The 13,786-nt window shown below is 42.4% G+C and overlaps 1 protein-coding gene across 1 annotated transcript in view; it reads left to right on the plus strand.

The window, feature by feature from the left end:
* ab (BTB/POZ-zinc finger protein abrupt) overlaps positions 1-13,786 on the plus strand; it is a 622,688-nt gene that overhangs the window by 82,799 nt on the left and 526,103 nt on the right. The window lies entirely within an intron of this gene.

Consider the following 13,786-nt stretch of genomic DNA (forward strand, 5'->3'; position numbering starts at 1 on the left):
AACACTGCTGTAGGAAAGACTGTAAGCTTATGTAATGAACCAACTCTGTGACACTATGGGTCATAATTATCCGTCATGGGGTCTGATCAAGACCTTTTGTGACCTGTATCATCCTTTTTTTGCGCTACCGCTCACGGGATGAGCCTGGGGTGCACGATGACCAAGCCGCTGATAGTTGCGCAAATCAAATCAAAATGTGGAGAACGAGTCACCATGATGATGGTGTGTGTGGTGGTGGCACCAAAAGACCAAGGTGAATATTGACGGAAAAAAAAAAATATATATATATATAAATATAAATATATATATATATATATATATATATATATATATATATATATATATATATATATATATATATATATATATATATATATATATATATACCCTAGATCTTTCGTTGATAAATCCCTTAAGTTAGTAAAGAAATCACTTTATAGAGTTGAGCCCAAACCTCCCATTGACACCAAGAATCTTTTAGTTCTCCCTTTTAATAATAATTTCACTTTACTTCCCATGTTGCTTAAATCCTTTAATGTAAATGCTGCCTTCAGCAACAATAATACTATAAAGAATATCTTAATCATGAACTCACCAGAAAATTCTCTTGGATGCATCTATAAAGTGCCAAGTGGAAATTGTGATAAATTTCATGTTGGTCAGACTGGTAAGGATCTTTCTGTTAGACTTAAGCAACATAAATATAGTATAAGAACGGGACAAGAATCAAATGCCTTGTTTAATCACGTTAAAAACTATGATCATTGTATTGACTGGAGTAATGCCATCTCAGTTATTAACTCTAACGCTATTACCAAGAGAAATATCATTGAATCTTCTATCATTAAATACACAAAGAATTATAATCTTAATATTAGTGATGGTCTATACAAGTCAGATAACTTTATTGTCGATAAAATTTGTAAAATGATACGTTTATGAACGCTCGTTGTATGTTTTGGACAATCACATGTTTACCAAATGGCGTCCTAGCTTCGTCTCTTCGATGTATAACAACTGACTTATATGTCTCTCTTGTGTCTCCCCTGATGATGTGACTATCACACAAAAGTGCATTTGGGAACTTTTCGTGTTTCATTTTCCCAGTGGACTCATAGGAATATATATATATATATATATATATATATATATATATATATATATATATATATATATATATATATATATATTTTCTTTTTTTTTTTTTTTTGCTTTGTCGCTGTCTCCCGCGTTTGCGAGGTAGCGCAAGGAAACAGACGAAAGAAATGGCCCAACCCACCCCCATACACATGCCTTGATTCAATCCACTGACAGCACGTCAACCCCGGTATACCACATATATATATATATATATATATATATATATATATATATATATATATATATATATATATATATATATATATATATGAATGTAGGTTTGCGGCAGGGGTGTATGATGTCTCCATGGTTGTTTAATTTGCTTATGGATGGGGTGGTTAGGGAGGTGAATGCAAGAGTTTTGGAAAGAGGGGCAAGTATGAAGTCTGTTGGGGATGAGAGAGCTTGGGAAGTGAGTCAGTTGTTGTTCGCTGATGATACAGCGCTGGTGGCTGATTCATGTGAGAAACTGCAGAAGCTGGTGACTGAGTTTGGTAAAGTGTGTGAAAGAAGAAAGTTAAGAGTAAATGTGAATAAGAGCAAGGTTATTAGATACAGTAGGGTTGAGGGTCAAGTCAATTGGGAGGTGAGTTTGAATGGAGAAAAACTGGAGGAAGTGAAGTGTTTTAGATATCTGGGAGTGGATCTGGCAGCGGATGGAACCATGGAAGCGGAAGTGGATCATAGGGTAGGGGAGGGGGCGAAAATTCTGGGAGCCTTGAAGAATGTGTGGAAGTCGAGAACATTATCTCGGAAAGCAAAAATGGGTATGTTTGAAGGAATAGTGGTTCCAACAATGTTGTATGGTTGCGAGGCGTGGGCTATGGATAGAGTTGTGCGCAGGAGGATGGATGTGCTGGAAATGAGATGTTTGAGGACAATGTGTGGTGTGAGGTGGTTTGATCGAGTAAGTAACGTAAGGGTAAGAGAGATGTGTGGAAATAAAAAGAGCGTGGTTGAGAGAGCAGAAGAGGGTGTTTTGAAATGGTTCGGGCACATGGAGAGAATGAGTGAGGAAAGATTGACCAAGAGGATATATGTGTCGGAGGTGGAGGGAACGAGGAGAAGAGGGAGACCAAATTGGAGGTGGAAAGATGGAGTGAAAAAGATTTTGTGTGATCGGGGCCTGAACATGCAGGAGGGTGAAAGGAGGGCAAGGAATAGAGTGAACTGGATCGATGTGGTATACCGGGGTTGACGTGCTGTCAGTGGATTGAATCAGGGCATGTGAAGCGTCTGGGGTAAACCATGGAAAGCTGTGTAGGTATGTATATTTGCGTGTGGACGTATGTATATACATGTGTATGGGGGTGGGTTGGGCCATTTCTTTCGTCTGTTTCCTTGCGCTACCTCGCAAACGCGGGAGACAGCGACAAGGCAAAAAAAAAAAAAAAGAAAAAAAAAAAAAAAAATATATATATATATATATATATATATATATATATATATATATATATATAATATATATATATATCCCTGGGATAGGGGAGAAAGAATACTTCCCACGTATTCCCTGCGTGTCGTAGAAGGCGACTAAAAGGGGAGGGAGCGGGTGGCTGGAAATCCTCCCCTTTCTTTTCTTTTTTTAATTTTCCAAAAGAAGGAACAGAGAAGGGGGTCAGGTGAGGATATTCCCTCTAAGGCCCAGTTCTCTGTTCTTAACGCTACCTCGCTAACGTGGGAAATGGCAAATAGTATGAAATATATACTTCCCACGTATTCCCTGCGTGTCGTAGAAGGCGACTAAAAGGGAAGGGAGCGGGGGGCTGGAAATCCTCCCCTCTCGTTTTTTTTAATTTTCCAAAAGAAGGAACAGAGAAGGGGGCCAGGTGAGGATATTCCCTCAAAGGCCCAGTCCTCTGTTCTTAACGCTACCTCGCTATCGCGGGAAATGGCGAATAGTATGAAAAAAAAAAAAAAAAAAAAAAAAAAAAAAAAAAAATATATATATATATATATATATATATACCTTTTTCTTTTAAACTATTCGCCATTTCCCGCGTTAGCGAGGTAGCGTTAAGAACAGAGGACTGGGCCTTTTTTGGAATATCCTCACCTGGCCCCCTCTGTTCCTTCTTTTGGAAAATTTAAAAAAAAACGAGAGGGGAGGATTTCCAGCCCCCCGCTCCCATATATATATATATATATATATATATATATATATATATATATATATATATATATATATATATATATATATATATATATATAATCCTCATTAGAAGATTAATGAGGGAAAAAAGAAGGCAGGTGGGAGTGGACATGAGGAGAGTGTGAGGAAGGCCTCCCAAGGGGAGAGCATGGGAGAGTGGGGAGCGGGAAGGTCACGGGGGTGAGGATAATATGGGATAAACCAGCGAGGTGGCAAGTGAGGGCTGGTGTGGGGTGAGGGCAGGGGGGTGGGTGAGGGTTGTGGCTGGCCTGGGGAGGGGTGTGGGGTGGGGAAGGGGACAGTGTGGGTTGGGGTGAACGTCAGACTGGGAGGAGGAAGGAGAGGGTGGGGGAGCCTCCGTAGTGCAGCAGGTGGCGGTGTCGCCCATCAGTCTAACGAGCCGGAGTTAGAATCCCGGACAGGGAAACCGGCTCACAGCCAACCCAGTTGTTCATCTTCCCCTTTGGGGCAGGCCGATGAACGAGATACCTAGCGTAAGCTGGTGTGTGTGTGTGTGTGTGTACATAAGGTCAAGACATGGTACACATACACAAGGTTACGAAACGAGGCACAACGGGTGCAAAACTCCCTCCATAACAAACAAACAGTAGTCATACACAGTGATCATGGGGGCGGGATATAGAGCTTGGGGTGAGGGAGTGTGGTGTGGGAGGCTGCTGGTTACACACACACACACACACACACACACACGGACTCCCTCCTGCCGCAGGAGTGCAGAACTGACTCACCGCATTTACTGCAAAAGCCAAAATTGTATTGTAAACCCTGTGGTGAACCGCCCACCTCCCTCACCACTGGCTCTGTCACTCCCACGAGAAGTTCAGGCGAGCCTCGTTCGTTACCTCCTTCCACACATCTGATCACATGCCTCACAGTGTGAGGCAATAATGAGGAGCGGTGGGTGCGTCCACAGAGGATCATTTCAGTGAGTGGTGGGCGTGGCGGGCAGCGGAGGACAGCTGCCTCACACCGGCTCACCACACCACCACCCTCTACCACACCTGATCACTAACCTGTAATTAACGACAGTATTCTTAAAGACATGTCAGCGACAGCAGCAGCGGGAGCACCTATCTTGAACAGCGCCACACACACACACACACCTGTCCTCAGGCATGGCTCCAGGTCTGCCGTGGTACTTCCGGCTTATTGTGATCACTAATTAAGGACCACTTGCCGGGGAAAACGCACTTTACGTAGTCGAAGGAAAAAAAACAATAACACAACTTTATATATCAAGCAATAACATGTGTGGCGGGGTGGCGACGAGAATGGATGAAGGAAGCAAGTATGAATATGTGCAGGTGTATATATGTATATGTCTGGGTGTATATGTGTGTATACGTTGTAATGTATATGTATGTATATGTGCGTGTATGGGCGTTTATGTATATGTGTATGTGGGTGGGTTGGGCCATTCCTCGTCTGTTTTCCTGCACTACCTCGCTGACGCGGGAGACGGCGATTAAGTATCATATATATTACTGGGTTAGGCCTAGTTCGGGCTGGTGGAGGAGGCGAGTCATGTAACAACGTACCCCAGCAACCGTGGCAGTGGCGTCACAAGTAACCCATGGCAACCCGCATCCACACACCCCCACCCACCCGCCACACTGGAGAACATTATTTGAAAATTTGCAGCGAGGCGTCGGTGTCCGTAGGCCTATCTGGCGCTGGAGACGGTAGGCCTCATCACAACAATAATTTGGTCTGAAACGCGAACCTGGGATGGTAACGTAGGCCTGTGCTGCAGGGAGGGGCCTGTTGCCGCCCCTCTCAAGGCCCTCGACATACCGGTATGATCCCTGCTCACCCCCTCCTGCCTGACCCATGGCACGGTTCTCATACGTACCGTACACACACACACACACACACACACCCCACATCACTCACTTACCTCCCTCGTAGCTACATCATGGCCACTACTATCACTACGACAGGAGTTAACATGGCTTGGGAGATGAGGGAGAGGAGATCGTGTGACGGCCGGGGTCTGGTGGTGGTGGCGGTGGCTGGCAACCCGGCTAATCACTCAGGGGGTCAGCAGTTAACGTCAGGCAGTCAGTGTAAACCTAACCATACGCGATTTCTAGGCCATTGTGGAAAAAATGCTAGTGCGTGAGAGAGGCCTTGTGTCTTAGCTTTATTAGCATCTTGAGGTCGGGGTCCCTCAGCCCGCCGCGGATGCCTACCAGATCTCCCTCCCTGAACAGCTTTTCCCACACTCGGCTCAGTTTACATGCATACCTCACGGCTGCCGCCGGGTAAACTCCAAACTCTCCGCTACTTACCGGACTGCCGGGTACTTTACGTATCTTGTTTGAAAGCAAAACTAACATTGATATTGTTAAGCTTGTTAACTAAATCTACATTGTTTATGATATTAGAATTTGATACCTTACCCATTAAAGGGCTTAATAACGAAACTAACCAATTTGACAGTTTATATGTGATGGAGCCTACTGAACTCATTATAGGACTTGCTGGAAAATTTTCTTTATGTGTTTTGATAAGTCCATCCATATATGGCAATGTTGATTTAGTCAACAAGTTTAACAATATCAATGCTAATTTTGATTTCAAAATAGTTAGCTTTGATGCTTCCTCACTTTTCACAAAAGTTCCAGTTGATAACCTTTTAGAATATTTGTTTGATGTCTTGGATGATATCTATTTACCTGTTTCAAAGTCTGTTTTCACTGAACTGATAGAATTGTTTATAAATGACTGTGTATTTCAATTCAATGGAGATTATTATGCTCAAAAATTTGGTATGGCAATGGGTAACCCTCTTTCACCTGTACTAAGTAATTTTACATGGAATTTTTTGAAACAAAATTACTAAAGGATATCTTACCTTCTAATGCAATCTGCTTTAGGTATGTAGATGATGTTTGCGTTTGGCCAGCAAATGAAAATTTACAAATATTTCTTCCCTTACTTAACAATTTAGTACCTTCCATCAAATTTACTGTAGAAAATGAAAATAATGGTATGTTACCAATTTTAGATTGCATGATCCATAGGCAAGGAAACAAGTTTAACTTTACCATATACAGAAAATCTACCAATGTATGCTCATATATCCATTATTACTCATCTCAACATGACAGAGTAAATTATCATCTTTTCAATCTATGTTCCTTAGGGCATTACGTATTTGCAGTCCAGAGTATACTGATGATGAGTTTGAGAAGACATATTCTACTGGATCTAAGTTAAAGTACCCTAGATCTTTCAGTGATAAATCCCTTAAGTTAGCAAAGAAATCATTTTATAGAGTTGAGCCTAAACCTCCCATTGACACCTAGAATACTTTAGTTCTCCCTTTTAATAATAATCTTACTCTACTTCCAACATTGCTTAAAATCCTTTAATGTAATGTTGCCTTCAGCAACAATAATACAATAAAGAATATCTTAATCAGGAATTCACCAGAAAATTTCCCTGGGTGCATCAATAAAGTGCCATGTAGAAATTGTGATAAGTTTTATGTTGGGCAGACTGGTAAGGATCTTTCTGTTAGAGTTAAGCAACATAAATACAGTATAAGAACAGGACAAGAATCAAATGCCTTGTTTAATCACGTTAAAAACTATGACCATTGTATTGACTGGAGTAATGCCATCTCAGTTATTAACTCTAACTCTATTCATGAGAAATATCATTGAATATTCTATTATCAAATACACAAAGAATTATAATGTAAATATTAGTGATGTCTATACAAATTAGATAACTTTATTTTTGATAAAATTTGTAAAATGATAAGTTTATGATACGCTCGTTGTCTGTCTTGGGCAATCGCATGTTTACCAAATGGTGTCCTAGCTACGTCTCTTCGTTGTATATCAACTGACTTATATTTCTCTCTTGTGTCTCCCCTGATGATGTGATTATCGCACTAAAGTGCACTTGGGAACTTATCGTGCTTCATTTTCCCCGTGAACTCTTAAGAATATACATGATCACGCGCAAAATTGTGATCCTTTCCAACACACACACACACACACACACACACACACACACACATATATATATATATATATATATATATATATATATATATATATATATATATATATATATATATATATATATTTTTTTTTTTTTTTTTTTTTTTTTTTGCCGCTGTCTCCCGCGTTTGCGAGGTAGCGCAAGGAAACAGACGAAAGAAATGGCCCAACCCACCCCCATACACATGTATATACATACGTCCACACACGCAAATATACATACCTACACAGCTTTCCATGGTTTACCCCAGACGCTTCACATGCCCTGATTCAATCCACTGACAGCACGTCAACCCCGGTATACCACATCGATCCAATTCACTCTATTCCTTGCCCTCCTTTCACCCTCCTGCATTTTCAGGCCCCGATAACACAAAATCTTTTTCACTCCATCTTTCCACCTCCAATTTGGTCTCCCACTTCTCCTCGTTCCCTCCACCTCCGACACATATATCCTCTTGGTCAATCTTTCCTCACTCATTCTCTCCATGTGCCCAAACCATTTCAAAACACCCTCTTCTGCTCTCTCAACCACGCTCTTTTTATTTCCACACATCTCTCTTACCCTTACGTTACTTACTCGATCAAACCACCTCACACCACACATTGTCCTCAAACATCTCATTTCCAGCACATCCATCCTCCTGCGCACAACTCTATCCATAGCCCACGCCTCGCAACCATACAACATTGTTGGAACCACTATTCCTTCAAACATACCCATTTTTGCTTTCCGAGATAATGTTCTCGACTTCCACACATTCTTCAAGGCTCCCATAATTTTCGCCCCCTCCCCCACCCTATGATCCACTTCCGCTTCCATGGTTCCATCCGCTGCCAGATCCACTCCCAGATATCTAAAACACTTCACTTCCTCCAGTTTTTCTCCATTCAAACTTACCTCCCAATTGACTTGACCCTCAACCCCACTGTACCTAATAACCTTGCTCTTATTCACATTTACTCTTAACTTTCTTCTTTCACACACTTTACCAAACTCAGTCACCAGCTTCTGAAGTTTCTCACATGAATCAGCCACCAGCGCTGTATCATCAGCGAACAACAACTGACTCACTTCCCAAGCTCTCTCATCCCCAACAGACTTCATACTTGCCCCTCTTTCCAAAACTCTTGCATTCACCTCCCTAACAACCCCATCCATAAACAAATTAAACAACCATGGAGACATCACACACCCCTGCCGCAAACCTACATTCACTGAGAACCAATCACTTTCCTCTCTTCCTACACGTACACATGCCTTACATCCTCGATAAAAACTTTTCACTGCTTCTAACAACTTGCCTCCCACACCATATATTCTTAATACCTTCCACAGAGCATCTGTATCAACTCTATCATATGCCTTCTCCAGATCCATAAATGCTACATACAAATCCATTTGCTTTTCTAAGTATTTCTCACATACAATATATATATATATATATATATATATATATATATATATATATATATATATATATATATATATATATATATATGTATATGTATATATATATATATATATATATATATATATATATATATATCCCTGGGGATAGGAGAGAAAGAATACTTCCCACGTATTCCCTGCGTGGCGTAGAAAGCGACTAAAAGGGGGGGGAGCGGGTGGCTGGAAATCCTCCCCTCTCGTTTTTTTTTTTTTTTTTAATTTCCAAAAGAAGGAACAGAGAAGGGGGCCAGGTGAGGATATTCCCTCAAAAGCCCAGTCCTCTGTTCTTAACGCTACCTCGGTAACGTGGGAAATGGCGAATAGTATGAAATCTTAATTTGTTTATGGATGGGGTTGTTAGGGAGGTGAATGCAAGAGTTTTGGAAAGAGGGGCAAGTATGAAGTCTGTTGTGGATGAGAGAGCTTGGGAAGTGAGTCAGTTGTTGTTCGCTGATGATACAGCGCTGGTGGCTGATTCATTGAGAAACTGCAGAAGCTGGTGACTGAGTTTGGTAAAGTGTGTGAAAGAAGAAAGTTAAGAGTAAATGTGAATAAGAGCAAGGTTATTAGGTACAGTAGGGTTGAGGGTCAAGTCAATTGGGAGGTAAGTTTGAATGGAGAAAAATTGGAGGAAGCAAAGTGTTTTAGATATCTGGGAGTGGATCTGGCAGCGGATGGAACCATGGAAGCGGAAGTGAATCATAGGGTGGGGGAGGGGGCGAAAATCCTGGGAGCCTTGAAGAATGTGTGGAAGTCGAGAACATTATCTCGGAAAGCAAAAATGGCTATGCTTGAAGGAATAGTGGTTCCAACAATGTTGTATGGTTGCGAGGCGTGGGCTATGGATAGAGTTGTGCGCAGGAGGGTGGATGTGCTGGAAATGAGATGTTTGAGGATAATGTGTGGTGTGAGGTGGTTTGATCGAGTAAGTAACGTAAGGGTAAGAGAGATGTGTGGAAATAAAAAGAGCGTGGTTGAGAGAGCAGAAGAGGGTGTTTTGAAATGGTTTGGGCACATGGAGAGAATGAGTGAGGAAAGATTGACCAAGAGGATATATGTGTCGGAGGTGGAGGGAACGAGGAGAAGTGGGAGACCAAATTGGAGGTGGAAAGATGGAGTGAAAAAGATTTTGTGTTATCGGGGCCTGAACATGCAGGTGGGTGAAAGGAGGGCAAGGAATAGAGTGAATTGGATCGATGTGGTATACCGGGGTTGACGTGCTGTCAGTGGATTGAATCAGGGCATGTGAAGCGTCTGGGGTAAACCATGGAAAGCTGTGTAGGTATGTATATTTGCGTGTGTGGACGTATGTATATACATGTGTATGGGGGTGGGTTGGGCCATTTCTTTCGTCTGTTTCCTTGCGCTACCTTGCAAACGCGGGAGACAGCGGCATAAAAATATATATATATATATATATATATATATATATATATATATATATATATATATATATATATATAGTTATTGACATGTCATGGGCTACACATGACCCAAAATCAAAGTCACCTCGGATGAAAAACAAAATGTGCGAGGAGATAAACAATGAATAATTTGATCAGGGATCCGCAGGTGTCTGTAGACCTGACTCATGAGGACAGAACGGTGTTAGGAAAAGTAAATGAAAGAAGGGACATCATTCCTCATCTTCGTTATACGCAAAAAAGGAGGAAGTATCATAACGGTCAGCCTTCGAGGAAACTGTCTCCACAAAGAAACTATGGGAAGCAGGAAAAAGATGTGTACCTTGGATCCAAGCTGTGGTGACAGGGACACAGGCAGATGAGAGCAGTGGTTAAAATGACATCCTGTAGGGCAGGGAGAGGCGGTAACAGTAGCGTACCGCAAAGGATTGCTGGAGAAGGTGATGCCTGGAGAACTAATGAGACGGAAAGTTTTCGATCCCACTCCAGCTGATCGAGAGGTGGAGGAAGAAGCACCCCAGACATGTGAGGATCACCCCGTGAATAAAACCTCTGACGACATCAGACAGGCGTTCAAGAGAATAATTGCGAATCCTCAGCTTTTGGGAAGCAGGTTTTGTGATGCTAATTATGTGGGGTTTCCAAGACAGAATGGAGGCTATATTGATGGCCTGTATACATAGTTATACTGTGGTGGTCTGAAACTATACAAAGGGGAAATAAGTGACAGAGAGAGATACAGGGAGATACTGCGTCGTAACAATACTGAATCTAACTAGATTATTGCTTCCTCAATCGGAGATGCGGCAGAGGTTCGAACTGAAAGACGAAATATGATTAGTACGAGAAGAGAGCGAGTGTTAGGAGGAGGAGGAGAAGGAGAAGGAGAGTGAGCTGAAGTAAGTAAAGTGGAATCCTCACCGTTAAGAGTGAATAATATTAGAGGTCAATGAGAGAAGATATCGTTAGTGATAGAAGAGAATCCTATTGATAGAATAAGAGGGAGAAGTTACACCATTAACCACTACCGCAAAGAAACGGTCAGTGAGCAGAAGCTATGCATTAGGGAAAAGGACAGATACTCAGAAGGAAGGGAGTTAAGAAAGGCAAGACTGACGCCACATCCTCTCAAACGCATTATGCATTATGGATGTCGAGGGACAAAAGTTTCACCAGAATCCCTGAGAGAGGAGGACCAGAGGTGAGTCACGTAGGAGAGATGACCACCACCAGTGGATCTCGTACACAGAAAACCAGACTGGTCGTCAGGAAGGAGGAGGTAGCTCTGTAAGCGTTTGAGGGAGTGAGAGCGAAGGAAAGTTTCAAAGATTTGGAGATAGCGGAGATGAGGGCAAGACGCCGGTAGGTGGACAGGTTATAAGCGCCTCTCTTCTTAGGGATGGGCTGCACCAAGGCGTGCTTCCAAGTGGGAAGATAAGACATGGCTTATAAACAGTGAAGGAGCAGGCAAGCAAGGGTCTGAGCTAGCTCAGGGGCACACTTCCTTATGACTCGAGGTGGGTATGACGTCTGAGGTACAAGCCTTGCCCACTTGTAGCTAGGAAAGTACTTAGAAGATCCTGTGTGAAGGAAAACAGATGGCACGGTTTCAGTAGTCTCAGAGAGATGAGGTACGGAGGATTTGAGGCAGAATCATCCTAAGCTGAATTAAGAGGAAAATATGGAGAGTTAACAACAGACACATCAGGTCGACAGAGAAGAGGAAATATTGAATCACATTAAGTTACTGGAGGTTGGTCAGTTGAAGTAGCTCAATCAGCACCCGTTCTTTTTTTTTATGACGTTACGCTTGACTTTACAAAGAACAGCTTTGTAAGCTTTGTAGTGATTCCAAGCTGAAATAAAAAGCAAAGAGGGGTTCACGGGAGGAGAAGCTATACATAGCCCGGGGTGGAGTATCACCGACGCGACAGGCAATAGAGCAGTAGTGATCATGCCACACTGGGATGAGGGTCAACCCCAGCCAGTGTGTGAGTGTGTGTCTGTGTGTGTGTGCGTGTGTGTGTGTGTGTGTGTGTGTGTGTGTGTGTGTGTGTGTGTGTGTGTGTGTGTGTGTGTGTGTGTGTCGTGAGGTCACCTCGCGTCACAACAACAATTACCATGAGAGAGTACGGCTGACCCAGGCCACCACCTCACCTGACTGATGACGTGCCAGGTGGTGGTGGTAGAGGTCACCTCACCTGACTGATGACGTGCCAGGTGGTGGTAGCCGCAGGTATCACGTCATTAATTACCCTGCGGGAGTAATGATCACCTCAACCCCCCCCCCCCCCTTACCCAACCCCACAACCACCAACACCGCCACACTGCCAGCAAAAAGCTTCACTGTATCCAAGACTGAAGCAATAAAGTAACATCCTTCACACATACACACACACACACACACACACACACACACACATATATATATATATAAGTGTGTGTGTGTGTGTGTGTGTGTGTGTGTTACCGGACCACGCCTGCCTGTAGTTACTACGCGGATGAAGAGTCACCTTCGGCGACGCTGTATCATCGTCCGTTGACACAAATAAGCACAGTCCTGACGGTCGAAGAACTTCTCACTTCAAAGGAGTCCATCTTTTTCCTGCTACTGGAAGGAGAGCAGCCTTGAAGATGCAAGAGCATCTGGAAAAGGGATCCTGAGGCAATTATTTATTTATATATATATATATATATATATATATATATATATATATATATATATATATATATATATATATATATATATATATATCTTTCTTTCATACTATTCGCCATTTCCCGCCTCAGCGAGGCAGCGTTAAGAACAGAGGACTGGGCCTCTGAGGAAACATGCTCACCCGGCCCCCTTCTCTGTTCCTTCCTTTGGAAAATTAAAAAAAAAAAAAAATGAGAGGGGAAGATTTCCAGCCCCCCGCTCCCTTCCCTTATAGTCGCCTTCTACGACACGCACGGAATACGTGGGAAGTATTCTTTCTTCCCTATCCCCAAGTATATATATAAATATATATAATCGATCTTTTGACCCCGATTTGGGCTACGGTGCCTACTATCGCTCTTTCATCCACTTGAAAAAAATTCTCAGGGGCTTAGATGTGTGACTACCTTTTTGTGTACAGTACGTGTGGCTCTATATCTTGTACTTTTTGTTACGTCAAGAAGACTTATAAATCTATGTAAGTTGCCGGCATTCACAATGTTCTTATTTTTCTTCTACGTCGAAGGCTCCAGTCATGGACAAAAGTCCATATCAAGGCCGGGCCTTAATTGGAATAGAGAGGATTATGAAAGAGAAAAAGAAGAGACAGGAAAAGTATTTACGAATATTGAAGGAAGTGAAAAACCTGTCTTCTAGAATGTTCCAGGTCATACTTATTGGGAAAGACATGAGAAAGTTGAGAATTCCGAAGCTTCGACGTGTAGGGAAAGTAACAGTTATCAAAACGGCCCACCCTTGAGTTGCCAACGGCCACACAGTAATCATGAGACGCAGCAGCCTACCGAGTATTACGTGGTCTAGCTAGTGGTGGGGGCACACAAGCAGCCAGCTCTCGGATGCAAAAACCATTCCAGTCATCCA

The sequence above is a fragment of the Panulirus ornatus genome, chromosome 19, assembly GCF_036320965.1.
Source record: "Panulirus ornatus isolate Po-2019 chromosome 19, ASM3632096v1, whole genome shotgun sequence".
In the NCBI taxonomy this organism is placed as follows: Eukaryota; Metazoa; Arthropoda; class Malacostraca; order Decapoda; family Palinuridae; genus Panulirus; species Panulirus ornatus.